The following is an 8,215-nucleotide window of genomic DNA, read 5'->3' as shown; positions in this document are numbered from 1 at the left end:
ACACACTGTGGGAATTCTGCCCAATCTGATCCCACCACACCAAGGCAAAACACTGAGGGCGTGCAGCAGAACAGCAAAGGGAACAGAGCAATGAAGTCCCCAGGGAGTACCAAAAATAGACTTTGGGGCCAAGGCTTGGCACCCCATCAGACTCGACTGGAAAACACTCCTAAAGGCAAACAAACAGTCCTTGAACTAACTACAAGCTTTTCTTTTTTGTTTCTTTTTGTCATTGGTTTTTGTTGTTGTTTTCTTTCTTTTTTGCTTGGTTTTGCTCTGTCTTCTTTTTGTGACTGTTATTATCTCCACAGGCTATCTAAATAAGATAGGCTGGATGAACAATCTGGAGGAGAAAACAATGGGACTGACAGTTCTGGTGGGACATGGGAGAGGAGAAGGTGGGGGGGGGGGGGAAGGAAGTGGTGTTAACAAACCCAGGGACAAGGGAACAACAAGTGATCCAAATCAGTGGTGAGGAGGGTTTAGGGTTCTGGTAGGGTATGATCAAGGGTAATGTAACCAAGAGGAATTACTGAAACCCAAATGAAACCTGAGCATGATAGTGGGACAAGAAGAATGTAAAAGGAAATAGAGGAAAGAGCTAGCAGGTAAACCGCATTTATAGAGGTCTAAATAACAGCATGTGCATATGTAAATATATTTATATATATGAGGATGGGGAATAGATTTATATGCATATATTTATAGGTTTAGTATTAAGGTAGCCGATGGACATTGGGCCTCCACTCAAGTACTCCCTCAATGCAAAAATATTTTGTTCTATTATGCTGGTATTCCATGATGCTCACCTTCGCAACACAATCGCTGAAGACAAAGTGGGTGCATACCAAATGTGGTGAAGAAAGGTGATGGTGCCTGGCTATCAAAAAATACAGCATCTGGGGTCTTAAAGGCTTGATGGTAAAAAAGTGGCCAGCTAGCTGAGAAGCAACAAAGCCTACATGGAAGAAGCACACCAGCCTGTGTGATTACAGATGCCAAAGGGATCAGTTATCAAGCATCAAAGAACAAAAAAATCATATCATTGTGTGCTGACCTCTCTAATACCATCACTGAAGACAAATGGGTGCATAAGCAAATGTGGCGAAGAAAACTGATGGTGCCCGGCTATCAAAAGGTATAGCGTCTGGAGTCTTCAAGGCTTAAAGGTAAACAAGTGGCCATAGAACTCAGAAGCAACAAAACCCACATGAAAGAAGCACCCCAGCCTGTGCGATCATGAGGTGTTGAAGGGTTCCAGTATCAGGCATCATCAGAACAAAAAATCTTACCATAGTGAATGAGGGGGGGAGTGCAGAGTAGAGACCCAAAGCCCATTTGCAGGCCACTGGAGATCCCCTTGCAGAGGTGTCTTGGGGAGGATATGAGCCAGACAAGGTATGATGTAGCAACGATGAAAAATGCAACTTTCCTCTAGTTCCTAAATGCTTCCTTCCCACTCCACCTATCATGATCCAAATTCTACCTTGCACGTCTGGCTAGATCAGAGGATGTACACTGGTACAGATTAGAACTGGAAACACAGGGAATCTAAGGCGGATGTTCCCTTCAGGACCAGTGGTGGGAGTGGCGATACTGGGAGTGTAGAGTGAGAGTGGGTTGGAAAGGGGGAACCGATTACAAGGATCGACATGTGATCTCCTCCTTGAGGGACGGACAGCAGAAAAGTGGGTGAAGGGAGACGTCAGATAGGGCAAGATATGACAAAATAATAATACTTAAATTATCAAGGGTTCATGAGGAAGGGGGCAGCGGGGAGGGAGGGGAAAAATGAGGAGCTGATGCCAGGGGCTTAAGTGGAGAGCAAATGTTTTGAGAATGATGAGGTTAATGAATATACAAATGTGCTTTGCACAATTGATATATGTATGGATTGTGATAAGAGTTGTATGAGCCCTTAATGAAATGATTAAATAATTTTAAAAAAGGATAAACAGAATCAACAGACCACTGGCAAACCTAACCACAGAAAGGAGGGAACAAATTTCAATAGCAAGAATGAGGGATGAAAGAGGGGACATTACAACAGACCTTAATGAAATCAAAAGCATAAAATAATAATTTATAAATTATCAAGTGTTCATCAGGGAGGGGGGAGCAGGGAGGGAGGATGTGTTAGACAGGGTTCTCTAGAGAGACAAAACCAGATTGTTAATAATTTATATATATATACATATATATATAGATATATAACACAAGAAATGAACTATTAAATTATATACAGATATATATATATAATACAAGAAATGAACTGTTAAATTATATACAGATAGATAGATATATGATACAAGAAATGAACAGTTAAATTATAAAGCAGTACAAATGGTTCAGTGCAACTCACTCCCGTGAGAGAGCTGTGAAACACTGGCAGTCCTTCAAGTCTTGTGGGCTGCCAGGTAGTCCTCTGTAGAAAGATCCAGGCTGTGTGGATTGTGATAAGAGTTGTATGAGCCCCTAATAAAATGTTAAAAAAGAAAAAGAAAGAAAATGATTAGGGAAAAGAATGTACAGATGTGCTTTATACAATTGATGTATGTATATGTATGGATTGTGATAAGAGTTGTATGAGCCCCAGGCTATCCGGGCACAGGACCTCAAATTACAGCAACATAGTCCACGGGTTAGGTGTCCCACAGGTAGTGTAGCTTGCAAATTGAGGCACAGAACAAGTAAGGCAGCTGCACACTGGTCCGATGATCAAAGAGCGAGAGACAAGAAAAGTGAGGCTCACCGAGCCATTCATCTCTCGGCCCTTCAATTAATCCCACATGTGTTTATTGGCCAGGCTGGCACAATAAACTAACTATCTCAGAGAAAAATGAGGAGCTGATGCCAGGGGCTTAAGTTGGAGAGCAATTGTTTTGCGAATGATGAGGTCAATGAATGTACACATGTGCTTTACACAATTGATGTGTGTATGGATTGTGATAAGAGTTGTATGAGCTTCTAATAAAATGACTTTAAAAAATACAACAACAATAAAATCGCCCACAGGGACACTCTACTCTGTCCTTCAGGGTCGCTATGAGTTGGCATTGACTGGATGGCAGTGGTATAAATATTTGTGTTATTTCCCACTTATTTACCTATCTGCGCCCACCCATATGCCACCATCCTTATACCTCATATGTGCACAAACCTGCATTTGTACTTTGGCTCTGCTGTGTTCACTGCACCCACCTTCAGTACCACTTTTCTCATCACCAGAAATGACTAGTGTCCCGTGTACATAGCATCTTTTCCTCACCTACTCACTTCTCCCTGGGAATTATTGGCTTATCTCTACTTGTGTTTATCTATTCCCGACTCCTCATCAAAGCGGGATTGCACAGCATTTGACCTTATATGCTTGACTTAGTTCAATGAGCATATGTCCTCCAGGTCCAGCCATGTGACAGCGTTGTTGCACACTCAGCGTTGTTTGTGTGGTTGCATAGGATTCAGTTCAGGGTTTGTACCACACTTCGCTTATGTGACCATCTATCAGCGGACACTTTGGTTATGTCCATTCATTTGCTGCTATGAAAAAAGCACCAATGAATGCACATCTGTGTCAGTTTTAGGTCTCTAGGGGTGTAACTTGGAGTAGGATGGCTGGATTAGAAAGAAGGTCAGCGGTTCAAATCCACTAACTGATCCGCAGGAGAAAGGTAAGGCAATCTACTCCTGTGGAGATTTAAAGTCTTGGAAACCCAAACAAGGCAGTTCTGACCTGTCCCACAGGGTGGCCATGAGTGGACCGGTCTTGTTATCTGTTTATCAGTGCAAGTTGCTTTAAATCAGTGGCAGCCTAAAGTGGTATCTCACCACTCACGTAGCACTGGGCCGCTAACCACAAGGCCCATGATGCAGCTGTTTTCAGGAAGAAAGATGCGGTTGTCTGTTCCCATATTTTGTCTTGACACTCAAGTCCTCCCTCAAGGCAAGAGCACTTTGTTCTGTTAAACTGGCATTTCATGACGCTCACCTTCCCGACATGATTGCTGAAGACAAAGCTGGTGCATAAGCAAATGTGGTGAAGAAAGCTTATGGTGCCAGCTATCAAAAGATACAGCGTCTGGGGTCTTAAAAACTTGAAGAAACCCCCTCGGTCCCCGGCGCTCCTCCCTGCTCCGCCGCATGCCCCCACCTGGGCGGCCTCGCCTCCTGCTCCGCGGAGAGGGGCCGCTTCCGCCCCTCGTCGCCGCCGCGCCAGAGGAAACGGAAGGAGGTACCAGTCATGGAGGGGAACCAGATGAGGCTGAGAAATGTGTCGAGATCGCCTGGGAGGCGCTGAACGCCGGCAACCGCGAGAAGGCCCAGCGCTTCCTGCAGAAGGCCAAGAAGCTCTACCCGCTGCCGGCGGCCCGCGCATATTTGGAGTCCCTGAATGGCACAAACTCTTGAGTGCCCACTGTTCATCAGAAGGTGGAGGTTCAAGTCTACTAAGAAGGACCTTGGAAGAAAGACCTGGAGGTCCACTTCCAAAAAATATCAACCATTGAGAATTCAAAATGCGCCTACCCACACACACACAGAGACATTAGAAATTAAAAGTCTCCTTTTGACTTTTTCCCCTTTGAGAGGTACATGTCTAGTTAATAACGTCGCCCCACTTCTCTTCATAAATATAACAAAAGTCTATTTTTATATAAATGTCATGAGGGGGTACCCAAAAAAGAAACTGTGCTGGGTGAAGTGGAGCTTTCGTAGTACCCATTCCCCCCACCCCACCCCCACCCCACACTAGGCAAGCATCAAGCAGTTTCCTCTGAGTTCGTGCACCTAGTGGGTCACCTGGGAAGGTTCTCTCCGGTCACAGTGAATTTTTTCATAAAAGCAATTTGGTTTCAACCTTGTTTTTGTGATGACCTATTTAAGAGAACAGCGTGTGGCTGTGAATTTTTGTTTCCTGGTCAGGGAAAAATGCTGCAGAAACTGTTGTGATGTGGAACACAGCGTGTAAGGAAAAACTCAAGTGTACGAGTGGTATTCTCGTTTCAGAAAGGTGAAGTGTCAGTTGATGACAAACCTCATTGTGGAATGCTGGCAGTTTACCAAAGGGATGAAAATGAGGACTTGTAGAGCATTTGGAGTGTGTTCTACCAGGTCAAACCGTTAATCAAGCTTTCTATGTAGAGGTTCTGAAAAGATTACATAACTGCGACAAAAAAGCCTGATTTGTGGCAGACAGAAGACTCATTTTGCCACCACGACAATGCACCTGCTCACGTAGACATCTCACTGCGCCAGTTTTTGGCAAAAAACAGCATGCGTCTCTGTGTCCACACACTTTACTCGCCTGACTTCATTCCATGTGACCTCTTTTTGGTTCCGAGAATGAGGAGGGACATGAAAGGACAGGGATTTGATGACATAGAAGAAGTGAAGAAATAAACGAGGGAGGTGCTGTCAGCCATCCAAGCAGATGAGCTCTTAAGCTGTTCTGTCATACTTCTGAAATATTATGCAAATATTTCTTTTTAAAAAACTTGAAGAAAAACAAGTGGCCATCTAACTGAGAAGCAACAAAGCCCAAATGGAACAAGCACACCAGCCTGTGTGATCACAGGTGTCAAAGGAATCAGGTATCAGCATCAAAGAACAAAAAAATCATATCATTGTAAATGAGGGGGAGTGTGGAATGGGGACCCAAAGTCTATCTGTAAGCAACTGTACATCCCCTTACAGAAGGGTCTCAGGGAGGAGATGAGCCAGTCAGGGTGCAGTGTAGCAATGATGAAATATACAACTTTCATCTAGTTCTTAAATGCTTCCTCCCCCCAACTATCCTGATCCCAATTCTACCTTACAAATCCGGCTGGTCCAGAGGATGTACACTGGTACAGATAGGAACTGGAAACAAACACAGAGAATCGAGAAGAGATGATCCCTTCGGGGCCATTGGTGAGAGTGGTGATACCAGGAGGATAGAGGGAGGGTGGGTTGGAAAGGGGGAACCGATTACAAGGATCTACATATAACCTCCTCCCTGGGGGATGGACAACAGAAAATTGGGTGAAGGGAGACATCGGACAGTGTAAGATATGACAAAATAATAATAATTTATAAATTGTCAAGGGTTCATGAGGGAGGGCAGGGAGGGAGGAGAAAAATGAGGAGCTGATACCAAGGGTCCAGTAGAAAGTAAGTGTTCTGAGAATGATGGCAACAAATGTACAAAGGTGCTTGACACAATGGATGGATGTATGGATTGTGATGATAGTTGTATGAGCCCCCAATAAAATGACTTTAAAAAAAGATTTAGTTTTGAAAACCCCGTGAGGAAGTTCTACTCTGTCCTATCGGGTTGCTATAAGCTGAAATGGACTTAACTGCAATGGTGGGATTTTGTCAAATGTTCTGATGTTTTAACCACAGTACTTATGAGTCGATATCAACACCAACACCCTCACCTGTTTTATGGTTGTTGTTGTTGTTGTTTTTTGAGAATGAAGTGATAATTAAAGGAAAGGAAGGAGAAAAAAACACTAAACATCCATGTAGATGTTACAAAAGAGCTTTGTTGTTACCATTCACGTAATCTAAGAACCATGACATGTCAGCCATTCACACTGTCTTTGTCAGTCTCTCTGTGAGCGGAACTGACGATAAACATGACTAAAGACCCGTGAGGAGCTCTGGTGGCCGTGTGGATTATATGAACTGGTTGGAAAGAGGTCGAAAGGGCATGGCGGGAGAGGGATGACATCTTAAGTTACTGTGATGGGAGATACCAACCACAGGAATGCCATTGCTTCTTTTTTCAGGGCTCAGCAGTGATTGGTTTAGACACACCATCCAGTTCTTAAAAGACAGCCTACAGGGAAAAAGAGGAGGTCCCTGGCCAAGATGGATTGACATGTTGGCTGCAACCATGGACTGAAGCATAAGAACAATTGTGAGGACGGAGCAGGACCAGGCAGGGTTCCGTCTGCTGTTCGTGGGTCACCTGACAACAACAGCGGTGTGGCCTAATCACAAAGAAACCCTCTTCCCAAATGGGAGCTCCTCCACAGGTGGAAAGCAAGAGGCAAAAGCCCACTGCCACCCAGTTGATTCCGACCGATAGTGAGGTTAGGATTGACAACACATACTTGGACACAGTTTCCACCCTAGTCAACTTCTCACCTGGGAGCTGCCTTCTCCCAAAGCCAAGTTCCAAGAGGATCTGGCAGGAGCTGTGGAGGCTTCAGCAGACCCAGCATTAAAGGTGCCTGGACACTCAACTCCACAGCGCTCTCTACAGGCCAACCAGGCTGGAAGCCCAGCGTGGATTCAAGGGAAGGAGTAACAAAGACCCCCACCAGTCTTGCATCTACCGGTGCGGTGCTGATCTCCAGCTGCTCTTGTCCAGCTGGTTTCCCAGGGGAGATCTGCAGTGACGCGCTGCCATCGAGGCCATGTCCACTCACACCCTCGTTATCTTTAATAACCAGCCCGACTCCGACTCCATTTTTGATGTCTCATCCCTTGCCCCATAAGTGGGCAGACTGATGACTTAGGTTCTCTCTCTCTTTATTTTTTCACTTTATTGTTCATTTAAAAAAAATCACTTTATTGAGGACTCATACAACTCTTATCACAATCTATCCATCCATCCATTGTATCAAGCACATTTGTACATCTGTTGCCATCATCATTTTCAAAGCATTTTTTTTCTATTTGAGCCCTTGGTATCAGCTTCTCATTTTCCCCGCTCCTTCCCCCACCCTCCCTCCTGCATGATCCCTTGATAATTTATAAATTATTATTATTATTATTATTTTTTACCCTGTCTGAAACTAGCCCAGGCTCCAAGAGCACTGAGGGGCAGGCTTCAATGTTTCTTTTCCTCCTTTTACGACCACCCAGACCAGTGTTTTGATCCAATGGGAAAGGGAACTGGAGGGTAATTATTATTTTTTCATGTCTTACACTAACTGATGTCTCCCTTCACCCACTTTTCTGTTGTCCATCCCCCTGGGAGGGGGTTATATGTAGATCATTGTGATCCGTTTCCCCTCTTCCCCCAACCTTCCCCTTACCCACCTGGTATCATTCCTCTAGATATTGGTCCTGGGGGGTTGGTTATCTGCCCCGGATTCCCTGTGTTTCCAGCTCTCATGTGTACCCGTGTACCTGCTCTAGTCCAGCCAGATTTGATTTGTAAGGTAGAACTGAGGTCATGATGGTGGTGGTGGGGGGGAGGAAACATTAAAGAAGTGGAGGAAAG

General features: G+C 44.6%; 1 non-coding gene across 1 annotated transcript; it reads right to left on the bottom strand.

The window, feature by feature from the left end:
* Nucleotides 1–7,772: 7,772 nt before the first annotated feature.
* LOC142423665 (small nucleolar RNA SNORA61) lies at nt 7,773–7,893 on the bottom strand. The gene has a single exon (XR_012779269.1). It is a non-coding gene; the product is annotated as a small nucleolar RNA SNORA61 (small nucleolar RNA).
* Between the last annotated feature and the right edge of the window lie 322 nt (nt 7,894–8,215).

Source organism: Tenrec ecaudatus, chromosome 12 (assembly GCF_050624435.1).
Source record: "Tenrec ecaudatus isolate mTenEca1 chromosome 12, mTenEca1.hap1, whole genome shotgun sequence".
Taxonomy (NCBI): domain Eukaryota; kingdom Metazoa; phylum Chordata; class Mammalia; order Afrosoricida; family Tenrecidae; genus Tenrec; species Tenrec ecaudatus.
Note: the sequence above shows the minus strand (reverse complement) of the source record. Positions and strands in the feature narration are given on the sequence as shown.